Source organism: Suncus etruscus, chromosome 6 (genome assembly GCF_024139225.1).
Source record: "Suncus etruscus isolate mSunEtr1 chromosome 6, mSunEtr1.pri.cur, whole genome shotgun sequence".
Lineage (NCBI taxonomy): Eukaryota > Metazoa > Chordata > Mammalia > Eulipotyphla > Soricidae > Suncus > Suncus etruscus.
In genome coordinates, this window is record NC_064853.1 from 26,245,074 (window position 1) to 26,262,556 (window position 17,483).

The 17,483-nt window shown below is 42.5% G+C and overlaps 1 protein-coding gene across 1 annotated transcript in view; it reads left to right on the top strand.

The window, feature by feature from the left end:
• RAB3B (RAB3B, member RAS oncogene family) overlaps positions 1-17,483 on the top strand; it is a 79,397-nt gene that overhangs the window by 11,115 nt on the left and 50,799 nt on the right. The gene's annotated exons all lie outside the window — the stretch shown is intronic.

The following is a 17,483-nucleotide window of genomic DNA, read 5'->3' on the forward strand; positions in this document are numbered from 1 at the left end:
CGGTTAGGGTCTATATTTATAGTCTTTACTGCAAAACGATCATTCCAAAACTTGAGGGCTTCAGAGGCCCAAGAGATGATAAAATGGATCGGGCACTTGTCTTGCATGCAGCTGACTGGGGTTTGATCCCCAGCATCCCATATGGTCCCCTAGCACCTCAGGAGTAATTCCTGGGTATAGAGACAGGAATTATCCCTGAGCATTTTTGGGTATGGCTCCCAAACAAAGAACAAAATGAAACAAAACAAAAAAACCTTGAGGGCTTCAAATAATGATAATGCATTGCTACACAAGCTCTATGTGTTAAACCTTTAGAACTGGCATTAGGTTTTTCCTGTGCAGCCTCTCATGAGGTTGTAGACTGATATTGTCTTGGGTTTCAGTCCTCTGAAGGTTGACAGAAGCTAGCGAATCCAGATCCCCTTTCAAGGTGACTTACATGTATTGGCTATTAGTAAGAATTCTTTGTTCTGTCCTACGTGGCTCTTCCCACAGAGCTACTTCAGTGTTTTCATGGGACAGCAACTGACTTCTCCTGGAAGTGGGAGTTGGGGGAGGTTAGAGTCAAGGAACCAAAGAGGAAGTGGCAATTTCTTACTACTTAACCGTAGAGTAGTTTGTTGATCATTAATTCCACATAAGAGGGCTTCCACTATATAAGGTTTTGAAAACTGGAAGGAAGTGAGGTTCATTGGGTACCATTTTGAAGCTGGCTACCATGGCCACTATTATTAGTATCTACCATTAATACTAATATGTATATATAAATAAGCGATTATATAGAAAAATGTAATCATATACTTTACATTAATGAATTAGTACAAAGATCGGAATTTTTGAAAATTATTCACTTAAAAAATTTAAAACATGTTATTATTTGTCCATTTTACTTGTTAATTTTAAGTTAATACATTACGACTGTTGTGTATGTAAATATTTTGGGGGATTACTATGTTACTCACCCTAAACTGATTGGTGATTGTGCCCTACCCTAGGGTGTGACCTGGCATTCTGCCCCCACCCTAGGGTAGGACCTGATTCTGCTTCCACCATTGGTTGGTATCTGATACCACCATTGGGTGGTACCTGACTCTGGGGTATAAAAACAAGGGTCTGTGGAAGGCCGAGGCTTTTTTGCTGGAACTGAAGCTGAGTCTTTGGACTTCAGTTTTGTCCTCCGAATAAAGCGAATATTTCCACGAGCCTGACTGTCTGCGAGCTGTTTACCCGCCGTTTCACCTCAGAACCGTGGGCTAGACAGGGTGGCAGACGCGTGCTCCGAGCTGGAAGAAAAAGGCCTCATCCTCCATCCCACCATCAGTCAACCTCTTCAGCGGCTGACTTGCTACAACGACTACATCTCATTTGTATAGTTTATATGTAGACTTTTGTTTTTGTTTTTGTTTTTTCAGCCATACCCGGTGACGCTCAGGGGTTACTCCTGCCTATGCGCTCAGAAATCGCTCCTGGCTTGGAGGACCATATGGGATGCTAGGGGATCGAACTGCAGTCCGTCCTAGGATAGTGCATGCAAGGCAGACACCTTACCTCTTGCACCACTGCTCTGGACCCTATATGTAGACTTTTTATGGGGAGGTCACACTAGGCGTTACTCCTGGCTCTGTGCTCAGAAGTTGCTCCTGGCAGGCTCAGGGGACCATATGGGATGCCGGGATTCGAACCAACAACCTCTGCATGCAAGGCAAACGCCATATATTCATGCTATTTCTACAGCCCCTATATGTAGACTTTTGATAATGATTTCCAGATATTAACATTATTGCACAATCAACCTATTGAGGTAGATATTATTTTTTCTTTTTTTATTTGAGAGAAAGAGAGAGGAAAAGAGAAAGAGAGATGAGAGAGAAAGAGAGAGAGGGAGAGGAGAGAGAGGGAGAAAGGAAGAGGGTCAGAGAGAGCAGAGAGAGGAAGAAAGGGAGAGGGATAGAGGGGAGAGAGAGAGAGGCAGATATTTTTTTTTTTTTTTGTGGTTTTTGGGTCACACCCGGCAGTGCTCAGGGGTTATTCCTGGCTCCAGGCTCAGAAATTGTTCCTGGCAGGCACGGGGGACCATATGGGACACCGGGATTCGAACCGATGACCTCCTGCATGAAAGGCAAACGCCTTACCTCCATGCTATCTCTCCGGCCCCAGGCAGATATTATTTTTAAACACTTCTTGTCTTACAGGAAAAAATATAGATTCAGAGATCAAATAATCTGTTTAGGTTTATCAAATAGCTGTAAAATGGAGTTCTAACTTCAGTCTTTGGGTTTTAGGTTTGTTTTTTTTTTTGTTGTTGTTGTTTTTGCCTACTCTGTATATTAGACTGTATAGAGCACATACTTCCATAATTTAGATGTTGATCTTGTTTATTTATTCTTTTTTGTTTCTTTACTTTTGGGACCATACCTGGTGATTCTTAGGGCTCACTCTTGGCTTACTCCTGACAGGATTTGGGACCCACATGGGTTGCCAGGGATTAAGGCAGTGTTGTCCCTGTGCAAGGCAAACACCCTATCTATTATACTATCTCTCTGGTCCTTTATTTACTCTATAAAAAGCAACAAAGACCCAGGGAGATAGCTCCGAGGGCTAGAGCACATGCCCTGAATGCAGGAAGCCAGGTTTAATCCCACTGCCTGGAACAACCCTGAGCAGCAAGCTAGGGAACAGCTCCCTCAGCAGTGCCAGGTGTGCCTCACCCTCTTTAGCCCTTGATATAAACAAAAGCAGTGAGGTCCAGACATCTTTAGAAAGGGAACTATCTAGCAACTATCTAGCTATGCAACTATCTAGCTCACTGCTAAGTATGACAGCATCTCCTGGGAGCCTGTTAGAAAATGCACATTCTGGGGCCTGAGTGATAGCACCGCGCTAGGGCATTTGCCTTGCACACTGCTGATCTGGGACAGACCCGGGTTTGATCCCTGGCATCCTACATGGTCCCCTGAGCCTGCCAGGAGTGATTTCTGAGTGTAGAGCCAGGAGTAACCCCTGAGCACCAGCAGGTGTGGCCCCAAAACAAAACAAATGCACATTCTCAGACTCAACTCAGACCCACTAAAGCAAAAATATTGGTTTTGTGTGGCTCAACACCCTGTTGTTACAAATCTTCTAGGTGACTTGAGGGGGCCTGAACTTGAAGAACCAACGATCTATTTAAACTGCTGCACGGTGAGAATCAATAAGCATTTGTGAAGTGCAGTTATGTGCCAAGTGCTTCCACTTGTGTTGTTTGACGTCATCTCCAGCAGTCAGTGCACTGAGCGGGGGAGAGGCAGGATATTTAGGGCATGTGAGCAATACGGTGAAACTGGAGCAAGGCTGTGAAAACAGAGTGGAGGAGGGGGCTGAGATAGAAATGTGCTGGAGAGGCAATGGGCAGTGGACTGGAGGATAGGGAGGCCTTGCCCAGCAACAGCAGGTTCTGCCATATTCCTCTAGGGAATTGGAGAAAAAATAGTTTATTTTTAATCTATGAATAGAAAATAAATTTTTACTATGTGAATTGACACAAATACCTTCGTCTGATCTCCACATCAGATGATAACATCTCCTACACTCTACTAAGCAGAGATGCTCTGACTTTGGGAGAACTTGGCCATGATGGCTCCACATTCTATTAATTTTCAGTCCATTGTGAGCATTCGCAGCTTTGCTGTGTCTTGTTAAGTGGATTTATTGATTAAACTACCTACTTTTAACCCAAATGAGCTCTCACAAAATGGACTATATAGCTTTAGAAGAATCCTGCAAAGAATCCTCTGATTGAAGACAATATTAATTATAGGGAAGTGAACACAGAAAATAACTGACCTGCTGCTGCTTTGACTCCTTGAACGAGTTCATTGTCAGCCATGCTTCAAGATAAAATCAATGATGATCTAGTTAGTTCTGACATTGCATTGGATAGCACTTGCAATTGCTTTTGCAAAGAAAAAAGAATAAAAATTTGTGTGTCTGCTTTGCAAACCCCAAATTTTCTATTTTATTTATAGATACATTTACATATTACTTTTCACTTTTATATAGTTTTAACATCTTTGCACAGAAGTAAGTATGAATATATAAGAAATATTACACACATTATAGGTGTGGTACTCCCTACATTTTTCTTACCTGGAGGGATATGCATTTGCAGACCATTCCTGTAGGCATTGGAAAACTACAGAAGAATTTTAACAAAGTTCAATATGCATTTTAGAAATATATTCAGTTTTTCTGGGCTGGAGTGGTGGCATAGTGGTAGGGCATTTGCCTTGCACATGGCTGATCTAGGATGGACTGCGGTTAGATTGCCTGACATCCTATATGGTCCTCCAAGTCAGGAGCAATTTCTGAGTGCATAGCCACAGTAACCCCTGAGCATCACTGGGCGTGGCCCAAAAACCAAAAAAATAAAAATAAAAGAAAAATAAAAGAAATATATTCAGTTTTTAGTTTCTGATGAAATCAAAGTGAACAACAACAAAAATCAAAACAAAATAAAGAAGCAAACAAACAAAAAACTAGAAATGAAGGAAATTGTAAGGGCTTATTTAGTTATTTTTTTATTTATTTTTTATTTTTTATTTTTTATTTATTTATTTTTTTTTTTGGTTTTTGGGCCACACCCGGTAACGCTCAGGGGTTACTCCTGGCTATGCGCTCAGAAGTTGCTCCTGGCTTGGGGGACCATATGGGACACCGGGGGATCGAACCGCGGTCCGTCCAAGGCTACCGCAGGCAAGGCAGGCGCACCTTACCTTTAGCGCCACCGCCCGGCCCCTATTTTTTATTTTTAGTTAGTTTTATTGTAGTTAGTTTTCAAAAAACAGTAGCCATAGGTACAGAAATGTATTTTCTCACATATCTGGGGGTGAAAATACAGGAACCAGATACTGGTAGGTTTGATGTCTGGTGTGAGCGGTATGAGCTCACCCCTCATATTTCAGATCATCATCTTCCCTACTTTCTTTTCATTTCATATTATTTGGTTTTGAACCAATTGTGTAGTGTGTAAGGGCTACTCTTGGCTTGGTGTTTGGAGGATGGGAGTTGCTCCTGGAGATGCTTAGGAGACCATGTGGTACTGGGAACTGAATCTGGTACTTTCACATGCAAAGTCTGTGTTCCTGCCTTTTGAGCCATCTATCAGGTCTTCTAGTGTCTCTCCTTATAATGCATTAATCTTATGAGTTCAGGACACTATTTCCTAAGAGCTTCCATCTCGAAATATAACTGTACCAAGGAAGGAGAGATCAGGGGTTCAACAAATTTTAGGAGGATACAAACATTCACTAAGATAACACAAAATAACCTAAATGTGAGAAAAGAGAGCAATTTTGAACTAGAACTTACAGAACTTAATGATCAACTAATTACATAATTAAAAATGAGGGATGAAGGAATACATAGTCAACTTAAATATATCTACATGTATTTATGTAGTTCTAGACAAGAATTTTTTAGTGTGTATTTTTGATTTAAGGGGCAAACCTGGTGCTTTAGGGCTACTCCTAGCCCTATCCACAGGGCATGCAAGGCTTGTGCTCAGCCTTTTGAGAGATCTCTCTTGTCTAGATGTTCTTTAGTTGTTTTAAAGAAAGCTGTGTGAACTTTAATAAGTCACTCTCACCTCTATCCTTAGCTCTCAGATCCTCATAGGTTTGTTGAGGAGAGTGCACAGTATTGTGCTCAGGGTGTGTTAGAGATGAAGTCAACCTCCTTCCTTTTTCTGTTCCCGATCCACATGTAAGAAGGGACTGGTCTCCTGGCTAAGCTCCCCACTGACACTCCTGGAGCTCTGAGACAGCACCCAGGGATTCCCCTGCTCTGCCCGAGGAGGATTTACACTCCTCCAACCCATTAAATTGCTTTCAGGATGTTTCAGGAAATTGTTTTCAGTATGGAAGTCAGAGAGGGACTGGGGGTTAGGAGCATCACTGAGCCAAATCATTCACAAAAAGAGTTTTTATTATCCCTGGAGGGTGTCGGCCAGGAGGGCTTGGGTTGTGCCTCATTCCCTAGGGTCCTTGCCACATAGGTTCCTTGAGAGCCCCTTCTGTTTCCTGAGAGATTAATTATTGAGGACCAGAGAATCTTGAGGGGAGGTGGAGGTAGGAAGTCTCATTAATAGCGAGTGGGAACATGCACAGGTGTGAAGGGAGGGAGCCTTGGTTCCACAGCAACAGCAAGACTAGAGGCCACTTGCTGCGGGTGCTGGTTGCCAAGCAACCCCTGAAGGCCTGTGGGAAGAGTAGAGCTGGGAGGCCCTCACTCTGTCCACACAGGGCCCCTGGCAGAGGCTGTTGAGTCTGGGACCAGTCAAAAGGAAAATCTAAGGGGTTCTATGGAGGATGCTGGGATTCTGAGTTCCAGTCCTGTCTCTGCCCTATAGTCCTTGTGTGCTCTGGACTGACCCTTCCACTCCATGTTTTCCCAGTTATCAAAAGGAGACAAAGATCCTTACTTTTCCTACCTCCTGAGTTGTTGTGAAAATCAGGCTGAGGAAATAGAAGGAAAAGTTGAAGAAGTATGAATTCTTGAGTAGATGAAAAGGTTTCTACCTGTTGGCAGTCTTGTGAATCCTACTTTTAAGGGTATGAAATCACTCTTTGTGTCTTTTAGGCCTTTGTAGTTCCCTTCTTAAGAGGAACTAAAAAGACAGTACATGGGTGTAGGTGTTTGCCTGCATGTAACCACCCCAGTTTAAACCTTGGCACCACATAGACCCTTGAGCATCACTGGGAACAGTCCCCAAGCATAAACTTTGGAGTAGCCTCCAAGTACCCCTAGGGTATGTCAGGTCACTTGTGTAGAGCACATCTGTTAACTTCATCCTTTCACTCTTTCAATAATTATTCTGGGTTTACTCTGTGGGAGCTTGAGTAAAAAAATACCTTGTGCTTGTGTAAGAAAATAAAACACCTTTCCTGTACTCCTGGAGTATATACATGCGAGTATAGGCACTAAGTATCCAAATAAGAAATATTTAATTTTTTTTGTGGGGGTAAACTCTGATGGATGCACAGTGTTGAATATTGTATGCATGAAACCCTATCATTTACAGTTTTATAAAAACAAAGTGCCTAAAATTTAAAATAAATAAAGTAAACACATATTTAACTTCATCTGGGCTAAGGACCCTTCAGGAAAAGAAAAGGCTTGCTTCATATTCAGAACTGGTGCTGAGACTCAGGAATTACTGGAGATGACTAGGTCTCAGTCCCTGGCTTAGAGTTGGATGACCAACCAGCTTAACTCTCTTCATACTGATTGGAAAGGTTAGCTTAACTTTTGACCTTCCTCATACCAGCTCAGGAGACACAGTGGTAGCAGGGAGCTCCACTGCAGGAAGGTGAAAGCTCATCCTTCTCTCTCAACAGAAGTTAAACTGTTTTGGTGACCTCCACATAAAGAAGACTTTTAAGATAGGAATCTCCTGTGCAAAGACTAGTAATGATGGGTTGACCTGCCCAATATTCTGCTATTTAGAGTATGAGAACTTTGTGTTTCGGGTCAAAGAGCTAACTCAGCAGGCTGAGGACATGCTTTCCATGCAGGAGTCCTGGATTTGACCCCTAGTACTTCATGGTCTCCTGAACATAGCTTGCTGGGAATGACTCTAGAGCACAAAGTTAGGAGTAGCCCCTGAGCACTGCTGAGTGTTGGCTACAAGCAAAAAGCAAGCAAACAAACAAGGAATTTGGTCTTTTGTGAAGACTTTGTAAGACCTTACAAATCAGATCTGCTGTTCTTACATAGAGCACTGTTTTTCTTTCTCTTCAGCTTTCTCCTTTCTAGTCCTCAATCATCACAATGTAACTCACGTGAACCTCCATTATTCTGCTCCATTATCCCATTATTCTGTTTTGTTGTGTGAATGATGATTTAGAAAAGATAATGAATCTATAAAACCAATAGCAGGCCAGCATGAAATAAACAAGAGCTTAAAAAATTAGATTCTAGGGGAAGTAAATCATTTTTTTCCCTTTCTCACTGGAGTCTGAAAACAATTGAGAAATGCCTACAGGAGTCAGAGAGGTGGAGTGGTGTGTCAGCCTTACCCCTGATCAAAGCTGAGTGAAGCACCTGACCCAAGTATTCTGGCATGTGGGGCCTGCTAGCACTTTACATGGTCAGCTAGACAGGCACCACTTCCTAGGCTGAGTGGTGTGAGCTGCATTTATTCCAGACAACATGCTAGGTTGAAGTCCAGTTGGGTCAGACTTACTAATGCTTAAAACCTACCAGCATTCCTGGAGGCTGTTGTAGAATTCTCTTTCTTTGTTGACAATATTCCTGATGCAGGGGAAAGGAGGATTCCTCCTCCTTTTTGTAACTAAAGAGATTAGTAGCATGAGCTCCAGAGTGAAATCAGAAAAATGAAGCAAACCAGGAGAAAGAATCATAAGAGGTTACTTGATTTCCACATAAGTAGAGTGACTTCCTCTGTTAACCAGAAGTTGAGAACAAGACTAGGGTAAAATGGGGGTGCTGGGCACTCAGAGTGCTAGGCTCACTCAAAGTCAACTGACATTCCTACAGTCTCAACAGTGAAACTGCAACTCACCACATGGGTTTGGGAGTCACTTAGAAATATTCAAACAATGGGGCTGGAGAGATAACACAGTGGGTAGGCATTTGCCTTACACGTAGCTGACGGGGTTTGATCCCCGGCATTCTATATGGTGCCCCAATCTGACAGGAGTAATTTCTGAGCACAGAGCCAGGAGTAACCCCTGAGCACTGCTGGGTATGTCCCCAAAACAAACAAAATAAACAAAATATTTAAACAAGTACATGTTAAATTCGGGGGTGTCAAAGGCCTGTTAGGATAGGTATTACTAGAGTACAATATAAAATTATAGGGCTTAGAAATGTGGGAAAGATAATTCTTCCAGAAATATCCACCAAGGTAGAGGGTGACCTTTGAACAGTCATTTGACAAATACCATGCCAAAAACTGTGGACAGAGAAGTGAATAGGCACATGATTTCTCCATTCTTCAGGAGCAAGTGAGATTGAATTCACCTCAGAGCTAAAAAAGTGAAATAAAACTAGTACTATGATTCTCTTGCTCTGGTTAAGGGAAGCAAATAAGGACATCAAGAAAGATGGATATCCCCTAGTAGAACATGCCTTCTGTCAGCACCTGTCTAATGGGCATCATGTAGCTGTACTCAAAATCTCTATAAATTTAGGGACCTAAACAAAAATCAGTTTATTACCTTACAATTCCAGAGTCAGAAATTCCTCTTTCTAATCCCATGCATAAAAGTAAAATAAAAATAGATTAAAGACCTTGATATTAAACCTGAATCCATAAGTTACATTGAGAAAATTATAGGAAGAACTCTATATGACACTGAAGCTAGAAGAACCTTTAAAGATTCAATGCCATTAACCAAGCAAGTGGAAGCAAAGATAAACTAATGGACTACATTAAATTAAGAAGCTTTTGTGCCTCAAAGGAAACAATGACCAGAATACAGAGACACTCCACAGACTGGGAGAATATATTTGTCCACCAATTATATGATAAAGGGTTGATATCTAAGATATAAAGCACTGGTCAAAATTTAAAAGATAAAGGAGCCAGAGCGGTTCCTTAGAGGTAAGACATCTGCCTTGCAAGCACTAGCCTAAGGCAGACTGCAGTTTGATCCCCCAGCGTCCCATATGGTCCCCCCAAGCCAGGAGCAATTTCTGAGCGCATAGCCTGGAGTAACCCCTGAGTGTCAACAGGCCTCAAAACAAAAACAAACAAAAATATTTACAAGATAAAAATATACAATACCATAAAAAAATGGGAGAAAAGATGAACAGAAATGTCCTCAAAGAAGACATACAAACTGTCAAAAGGCATATGACAAAATACTCTGTATCACTAATCATCAAATCCAAATAAAAACAATAAGGAGATATCATATTATGCCACAGAGACTGGCATACATTAAAAAAAACAAACAACAGGGGCCGGAGCAGTGGTGCAAGCAGTAAGGCATTTGCCTAACACATAACTTAGGACAGAGCATCCCATATGGTCCCCCAAGCCAACTGATTTCTCAGCAAATAGCCAGGAGTAACCCCTGAGCATCACTGAGTGTAGACCAAAAAACAAAACAACAACGACAACAACAAAAAAGCAAATAAATTGAAACAACCATTCTTGGAATGGATACAAGGAGAAAAGAAACCTTCTTACTACTGGTGAGAATGTAGACTAGTTCAGCCTTTTTGGAGAACAATATGAACACTCCTCAAAAAAACTAAAAATTGAGCCTTCATATGACCCAATAATTCCACTTCTTGGAATATACCCCAAAGGACCAAAGACACAATCCAGAAAAGATAGTTGCTACAATATTCATTGTAACACTACTCACAAAAGCCAAAAATTGGAAATAACTCAAGTACCCAAGAACAAATGGCTTGGATCATGAAGTTATGGTACATATCCACATTAGAATACTACTCAGTCATAAGAAAATATGAAGTCATATATTTGATTCTATGTGGATGGATCTGGGGAGTTGAGTTGAAGTTAGTTGGAGAAAGAGATGATCACTCTCATATGTGGAATGTAAGGAAACATAGTAGGGGAACGAGAAATTACCAAAGGCAATAGAGACAAAGAAAATGAGAACTGGTTTTTACTAGGAAACTTGCCATTTAGGGTGTTGGGGGGAGTAATGGATAGAACAAAAAAGGGAACACTAAAGTAATATGCATGGGACCTTATCATTAACAGTATTAAAAACCGCAGTGCCTAAAAGAAAAGAAAAACTGAAAGGCAGAGGCAGGCAGACAGGGAGGAGGGAAGTGGGCACTGATGAAGGGATTGGTGTTGGAACATTATATGTCTGAAATTCAATAATGTATAACTAATTCACACTGACCCAATAAAAATTTTTGAACCTGGACTTCCTCAGATCAAATTTAGGGTAGTGGCAGGTCTGTATTATCTATCTGTATTATTTCCTCTAGTGAATCTGTTTCCTGACCATTTTTAGTACCTCAAGAATACTTGCTTGGGACCCTTCTCCTCCACCTTCCATGGTGGCATCTTCTTTCTGAGTCCTATGCCTTCCCTTATAAGGACCTTTGATTACCTTGAATTCAATTGATTAATAGAGGATAAACCTATCTCAGAGCCTTAATTTAGGGACCAGAGCACAGCGGGTAGGGCATTTATCTTGCACACAGCCTGCCTGAGTTCTACTCCAGGTATCCCATATGGTCCCCATGAGCCTGCCAGTAATAATTTCTGAGCTCAGAGCCAGGAGTCATCCCTGAGCATTGCTAGGTGTGGCCCCAAAACAACAACAAAAACCCAACTTAATTTAATTTCCTTTTCCCATCAAGGTAATGTTCACACATTCTGTGTATATTGGTGGGTGGGTGTCATTATTCTGAGTATCAAAGCAATAGCAAGAAAAAGACTTGTTCTAATCCTTTAAGACTCTAATACAACTGATTTTTTCTCTGATGCTAGCCCCATAGTAAAAGTTGTTCCTTCTCTATCTTAGATCATGCTGCCCCCTGAAAATGCCCTTCATCTAGTTAGGTGCTAACAAATCTGAGTTTATTTTATTTTGGGGATTGCACCCACAATGCTCAGGGGTTGCTCCTATCTCATTATTTGAGGTTACACATGGGGAGCCAGGATTTGAACTGAGGCTTTCTGTTTTAAATAAAGCATGTGCTCCAGCCCATTGAACTATTTCTCTGGTCCAAACTTGTGTGTTTAAAGTTCATCACTGGAGCCAGAGAGATAGCGCAGCAGTAGGACATTTGCCTTGCATGCAGCTGACCCAGAATGGACCTGGTTCGATCCCCGGCATCCCATATGGTCCCTCAAGCCAGGAGCAATTTCTGAGCACATAGCCAGGAGTAACACCTGCATGTCACCGGGTGTGGCTCAAAAAAAAAAAAAGTTCATTACATCCCAGTCTCTCATTCAACAGGAGAGCCTAAGGTGTGAAGGGTTCCAGACTTGATGAACAACCTATTTGCAGGTATCCTAACACATTCCAACGCTCCTCTTGACACCTTCAGTAAAGCAAACTCAGCTTCCTAAACATAAACTGGAGACCTACAGAAAGATCACTGACAGTCCAGAGGAGGCAGGAGGGTGAACGAGGATCAAGGGATCTAACAGATCCCCATGACTCCAGAAATAAGAGTTATTGAGTACAACCTCATATTCTGTTCTTGTGATAATCAGAATTGATTTTTTGAGGCAGCCAGTTTCCTGCCGTGGCTATAGAAACATGTTAGTACTTTCATCTCCCCAAAACCAATTGCAGTCAGCTGCTGAGGGAGGTTTAATCTGATTTTTAAAAAACACAATAGACTGGCAGAAAAATGGCCCAAATTTGTAGCTAATGTTCAAAAAAACAAAAAACATGGTGGCCACTAAATCCTTCCAGGTAGACTGGGTCAGCCTGACTAACTTCTTGAGTGACGCCTTCTTGGAATGGGGGAAGGCAGGCTTCCCTTTCTACCTGTGCTGAAGGCACAGCAGTCTGTACCCACTTTCTATGCCAGAACACCCTCTGGTCCAGCTCCACAAAAGAACCTTATCAAATTGCCTAGCCACCAAATGATTCCAGATCCACTGACTTTAAACTCTTGTGGCTGCACAATACCTTAAAATTTCATAGTACAACTCAGTAGGAGCAAGCAGATCTGATGGGAAAGTTGCATAGAAGACCACTAAGCTCAGTGAAACCTAAGCAGTAACACAGAAGGCTCAACTAGCTCTAACCACAGCCCAGTAAATCCTTTGACTTGGTAACACCACTGAGAGATATATAAAATTGACTTTTATTGATCTAAGTTGTGACCATTTCATTTGATAATTCCATTGTGTGTACCAACCAATATGATGTAAATTTGTGCCTGCAAGAGGGCAGGCAGGGTTAGTGTGTGAAAAATTGAGGACATTGCTGGAGGGAAGGTCACACTGGTGGGAATGGTGTTGGGACATTTAATGTCTGAAGCAACTGTATCATGAATAACTTGGTAAATCATGGTGTTATAATAAAAATTTTTTAAATGAAAACAAATTCAAAAAATTACAACAAAAACCTTAGGAAAGCAATGCAGAAATGTAGATCTCTCTTTTTGTCATTTACAAATAAATTAATTAGCAGTTTTGATTAGCTATCCCAGAAAGCCACTCTTTGGGGTCACTCCTCCTTTCCTCCACTCACATGGGTGTGGAAGAAAAAGAAATAACCCACAAACCATCTGCGTATTCATTATTCAATAAGCATGTAGCATGCATGTATTAGGTGTCAGTTGCAGTCACAAGAGGCTAGATAAACAGCCTCCATGTAATACAAATGATATAATAAAGGGATGGAGGAAGTGAGTATTTATGGAAGGGAGCAGCTTTCTGTCTGAGGAAATTGTTGACTCACAAAGAAGGGTGCATTTTTTGAGCTGAATTTTGGCAAATAAAAAGTGTTTCTTAGCTCCATGCAGGGGAAGATCTTTACAAGGCAAAGCCAAGCCTGATTGTTTTCCATGATCATGATGTAGCTGGCTGGGGTTATGGGTTAGGCTCTGCAGGGAAGGGTGAATCAGAATGTCTGCCTTTCACTAGGCATAGTGAGAGAGATAAAACAATATATGCAAATACAGGTGATGCAGCAGACAGGGTATAAGGTCTTGCAGAAAGTTCTAAGGCAGTTTTTTTGAGAAAATGGTTCCTCAGTAAGAGGACATCAGGAAGACTCCCTGCTGGAAGAGGTGGCCTGACTATAACAAGAGTTGTTTGGAGCAGATAATCACAATCCCCCAGGCAGAACTGACTATTTTAGTCATCCAGATCTATAGACCAGCTGGCACAGTTTGACCTCAGGGTTTGATTCAATAAGAGAGTGGTGAGCCCCTGAAAAAATAATCACTCATGGGGCTGGGAGAGAACTCAGTTGGGGGAATACACGTCTTATATGCCTGCGGCCCTGAGTTCAAGTTCCAGCAGTGGGGACGAAGTGAGAAGGGTGGGGGAGGCTCTTGGGAAGCTACACAACTTATGGGTTCAGAGACCAGCCTTGGCACCACGTCTTTTTGTCCTCCAAATCCATTTCTGCCACTGTCATCTCATAAAAGTCCCATGACCTCCCTACACTTTGATTTCTTCTTTCCAAAATAAAGATGATTTTAGTAACAATTACACAGTGTTGTTGAGAGAATGAGATGCTTCTATAGCTCAGCAGCACCTGGTACACAGTAAGACATGAATTGGTACTCTTCTTGAACATGAAACCAGTTACTTTGGCTGTATGGTGGGGGACTCTGGTGCTCATCTTCCCAGGCTGTTTCTTTCTTTAACTTTTTAGATTGTATTTAAACATGGCAGTTTACAAGATTTCTCCTAATACAGTTGTTTCTGGCACTCTGTGTTCAACAATCAGTTGCTTCAACCACCAGTGCAACATTCCCACTACCATTGTCTCCTAGTTTCCTACTCACTCCCTAGTCTACCCACTTGGCAGGCACAAGATAAGTTATATTGCTTGTTACAACTAAATAGTAAAGATTTGGGGCTGAAGTGATAGCATAGTGGATAGGGTGTTTGCTTTGCATATGGCCAACCTGGGTCCAATCCCCGGCATCCCATATGGTTCCCCGAGTCCACCAGGAGTGATTTCTGAGTGCAGAGCCAAGAGTAAACCCTGTGCAATCCAGTTCTGTGTCTCATCTTCCATGAGATGAGACTATTCATAAACAAGACTATGTTCTATGAAAAGTGCCCAGAGAAAACACAGCAGGGCCAGGGGAAAAGGAAGGGAGGGAGGTTTAAAAATTGAATCAGGTGGGGCCGGCAAGGTGGCGCTAGAGGTAAGGTGTCTGCCTTACAAGCGCTAATCAAGGAAGGACCGAGGTTCGATCCCCCGGCATCCCATAAGGTCCCCCAAGCCAGGGGTGATTTCTGAGCACTTAGCCAGGAGTAACTCCTGAGCATCAAACGGGTGTGGCCCGAAAAACCAAAAAAAAAAAAATTGAATCAGGTGGGGCTGGAGAGATAGCACAGCAGTAATGCCTTAAACACAGAAGGATGGTGGTTAGAATTCTGGCATCCCATATGGTCCCCTGAGCCTGCCAGGAGCGATTTCTGAGCATAGAGCCAGGAGTAACCCCTGAGCGATGCAGGATGTGATCCCCCCCCCAAAAAAAAAATTGAATCAGGTGGTAGGGCAGTTTCACCAAGCAGAGGATTTTTGAGTAAGATGCTGAAGGCAGCATGAATATGTAGGAGGAAGGGTATCTGGGCAGGAGGGTCAGCCAGCACAGATAGGCCATGACCAGGTATGTCTGCCACTCAGCTCAGCCCAGACCATCAGCTGCACCTTCACTTTCTTCCTTCTTTCTGTCCCTGTGTCCAGCCCTAACTTCCTGAGGGAGCAGGAAACCAGACTATCAGCAGAGAGTGAGGATGGGGAGGAATTGCAGAGTTGAGAAGAGAAGAGGAAGGTGGGAGACTGAAGAGATAAGTAAGATTTTGCTTGATTGCTAATTACCATGAAGGTGCTACTGGAAACTAGTGATCATAAATTTAAATTTATGAATTGGAAACATGGTTGTGCACTTCACTCCCTGTTTTGCTCTGTGGATCCTGAGGTGAAGTTTTAATGAAAAGATTGTTTTAGGCCAGAGTGATAGCAGAGCAGGTAGGGTGTTTGCCTTGCATGAGGTTGGCCTGGGTTTGATTTCTGGTATTCCATATGGTCTCTGAGTCTTCCAGGAGAAATTTCTGAGTGCAGAGCCAGGAGTAATCCCTGAGCACCACCAGGTATGGACCCAAAACCAAAAATTTAAAATTTAAAAAATATTAAAAGAGAGGCCACAATGGTGGTGCGCAGCAGTAGGATGTTTGCTTTGTGCATGACTAACCTAGGAGGGACTGTGGTTCAATCCCCCAGCATCCCATATGGTCCCCCAAGCCAGGAGCAATTTCTGAGTGCATAGCTAGGAGTATCCCCTGAGCGTCACTGGGTGTGGCCCTTAAACCAAAAATAAAAATAATAATAAAAGAGAAAATTCTTTTTTTTTGGAGGGGGTTGGGTTCACACCCAGTGGCACACAGGAGTTACACCTGGTTCTGTGCTCAGAAGTTGCTCCTGGCAGGTTTGGGGGACCAGATGGAATGCTAGGATTCGAACTCTGTTGGTCGCATTTGTCTTACTGCTGTGCTATCACTTCGGCCCCCAAAAGAGAAAATTCTTAAAAAAAAATAAAAAGATTGTTTTGCTTTGTTAGGATGACAGCTTGAGAGAACCAAGGGAGGCAGGGGTGGGCTGGTGAGTGTGTTTGAGTGGACTATTGCATTCAGGATCTGAAGAGGATGTGGATGCAGGTGGATGGGGAACAGTTAAAAGAGGGTTGAGTTAAAGACAGTTGATTGTAGGACTTCATGGGGATAGCACCAGAATTCTTGTGGTGATCAGAAAAAGAAAGCTCCGAAAATGACTGTAGGGAACAGGTGGTACAGGGTGTGACTATGAGAGGTGTGGTAGATGGAATCAGGCACAGCTACCCTGAGTTTGGAGTAGAGGAAGTGATGAAGGGAAGTGAGAGGCTGAGATGCTGGAAGGCTCGAGAAGTCATCAAGGATTTTTGAGCAATCACAGTGAATTTATTGTTCCCTGGTCGAGTGAGGGAAGAGGGAAGCACCATCTCCTGTTGTGAGATTCAGATTTGGAAGGATTTTATTTATTTTATTGGCCACACTGGTGGTGTGCAGGACCTCAGGACTTACTCTGGACTTTGTGCTCAGAGATTAATTTATGATGGGGCTTAGAGGGGTCATATGTGGTGCTGCACATAGAAACAGGGTCAGCCTTATGCAAGATAGGCACTGTAAGCTCCCATATCACTTAGACACACACACACACACACAGTACTATATGAACCCAAGGGTTTCATTTTTTGAAGGCAGAAAAGAACAATCTGGAAGCAGGCATGCGAAGCAATCTCCCACCCCCTGGCCCAGAGATTCCAAAGCAGTGAGGTGAATTGAAGGCTGGCAGGGAGCCTCATCCTCAGGGAGAGGCAGGCTTCTGTCACAGCACAGAATTGAAGAAAGAATTGAAGAAAATGTGCAGAAAGGCTGAGGAAAAAGAGATTGTTTTTAGAGTCCAAAATGTTAGTCATTACACCATGGAACCAAGAGATTGTTTTTAAGTGACTGCATTTCAGAAGACTCCAGGAAAAGGTTTAGTGGTGATGAGGGAAGGAGTTGGGGAAGATGAACAGAGCTCTTGGGGGAACAGTTAAGTGGTGGGGTGACCTGGGAGACCTAGATTTCTTGTCATGACTGGTATGAAGAGAAGAATAAAAAAGTGTCAAGACAAATGACAATGGGCTGAAGAGATAGTACAGGTGTATGGCACTTGCCTTATATGCTGCCATCTTAGATTAGATCCTCAGCACCATATATGATTCCCTGAGCACCATCAGGGATCATTTTTTGAGTACAG